Source organism: Amphimedon queenslandica, unplaced genomic scaffold, assembly GCF_000090795.2.
Source record: "Amphimedon queenslandica unplaced genomic scaffold, v1.1 AMPQUscaffold_7111_Cont20934, whole genome shotgun sequence".
Lineage (NCBI taxonomy): Eukaryota > Metazoa > Porifera > Demospongiae > Haplosclerida > Niphatidae > Amphimedon > Amphimedon queenslandica.
Window position 1 is genome coordinate 1 of NW_003552601.1, and position 2,015 is coordinate 2,015.

At 36.5% G+C, this 2,015-nt stretch overlaps 1 long non-coding RNA gene across 1 annotated transcript; it reads left to right on the forward strand.

Moving 5' to 3' along the window:
• The first annotated feature begins 2 nt into the window (after positions 1-2).
• On the forward strand, positions 3-731 carry LOC109591832 (uncharacterized). Its single transcript, XR_002190028.1, has 3 exons — positions 3-14; positions 64-126; positions 175-731. It is a non-coding gene; the product is annotated as an uncharacterized LOC109591832 (long non-coding RNA).
• Positions 732-2,015: the final 1,284 nt, after the last annotated feature.

The following is a 2,015-nucleotide window of genomic DNA, read 5'->3' on the forward strand; positions in this document are numbered from 1 at the left end:
TTATGATGCACAAGGTATGTGTATACTAATAATTATTATTTATAATTTATCACTTGTGTATAGGATGGGATGAGAGTAACAATGGAGCACAAACAAAACAAGTTTATGATCAACCATCATATAAAAGTAAGGAATTCCTGTTGTTATTATTATTATTTCTTTTATTCACTACAGACCTGTTAGACAAGAAGCCTCTAAAGAGTGACCTTCTTAGGTTGTTCAAAAATTCTGATGTTCATAGTAAAATTATTGGTACTGCACTTGATGTTAAAGTGAATGATCTGTCACCTTTTCCTCAGTATACCTCAGATAACCTCATACTAGTGTTTGAGAGATGGATAGAGTCTGATATTGATGTGACCTGGAGGAACATACTTGAAGTTTGTGAAGATTATCCAGATGAACTTGGACAAGCAAAATCTGATTTGGAGAGATTCCTGTCTTCAGATAGAGCCCGTAGAAAATATGATAAGTAACAATACATTGACATTGAGTTTTGATTGAATGCATACACACATGATACTTTAATGGACTATACATGACATGCATACATTATACTTATTGCTATTGTTACTGCCACTATTAGTATTAGTATTATCTTGGTATTATTATTATTTATTGAATTGTAATTATTGCTTCATTGGTTCTGTTTTTGTATTCTTGTATTGTTTTTGTATGTACTGGTAAAAAATTAACAGAAAAAATTTGATTTCAGTTGAAATCAGCTAAAACTTTTTACACAGCACAAGGACATCAATAATATGTAGCAGAAAATGTAATAGAAAAAAACCAATGATACCCTCTCCAACAAACTTTATCTTTCTACCAGAATGTATAACATCAGTTATTGGTACTAGTCAATATCAATCCAGTGCCTGCACTGTTAACTTGGTAAGATGAAGAAAAGAGGGAGTGGCTGCTAGTAACAAAATGGCTGCGAGTTGTGAGGGTGGAAGTTCTAAAGGTGTACCAGTTCCTCCCGTTCAGCAGTAGCCTTGACCCGGGGTATTGGCAGGAGTTAGGGAAGAGGAAACTTGAAGAGTATCAGCTAAGAGAGGACCTGGTCCCTATCAGGGGCAGCTATGGGAAGAACTACAGGAACATTAGGACTCCTTTCCTATCCCTGGATTATACTGCTTTTGATGTGGGATACCAGCCTACTGGACTAGATTTCCCTTCTCCTGGTCTCCTACGAAACATGAACACAATCGCCTCCTTCAACAACATTGACAAGAAGGAATTACTTGATACCTGTGGTCGTCTCATTTTGGAGAGTATTAAAAATGGTGATTGCCTCAAAAACCCGTCACTCCTGACGTCATTCCTGTTACTCATGTATGCCGATTAGTCGTTTGGATACTCTTTTAAAAGACTCCGACCTCCAGCACTTGGTATCACTTGGTGTCTTGAGAGAGAATATCAACAAAATGAGGTAGAGGGAGAGAGAATCCCACTGAGGAATTTCTTGTAGTTTATTTCACATTTTGTTTTTAAAGAAGCAAATGTTCTGTAACTTCTCTGTTACCGTGACAACATGCGAGACAGGAAGCATTCGATTGGTCATCCTTTCCTCCCTCCCCCTCTCTCTGCCTTCTTGTAGAAGACTTATATTGTTGGTTCTACTAATGATGGCCTCAGTTGTTGTATGCTAAAGATTGACAGAACACAATCAGGAGCTGCTGGAATAGTGGTTGAAGAAGATGAGAAAGAATATCAACAAAATGAGGTAGAGGGAGAGAGAGAAAAGGTTTATTGATAGTGTATGATTATCTGTTAAGGTTCAAGAGACCCTTACAATGTTAGAGAGTGCCAATCAGAACTTCACCACTCGTTATAAAGGAGGACTACAGCAAGTGGCATCAGCTTTTGGGATTGTTGGTAAGTGTTTAAAAAGAGACTTATACAAGCAGTTTAATTACATGTACAGTAATATTAATATGAAAATTTGTAATAGATAATAATTGACATTAAATTTCATTATTTAAACTGCAACTGTCTAAAAAGACTCTACAGGA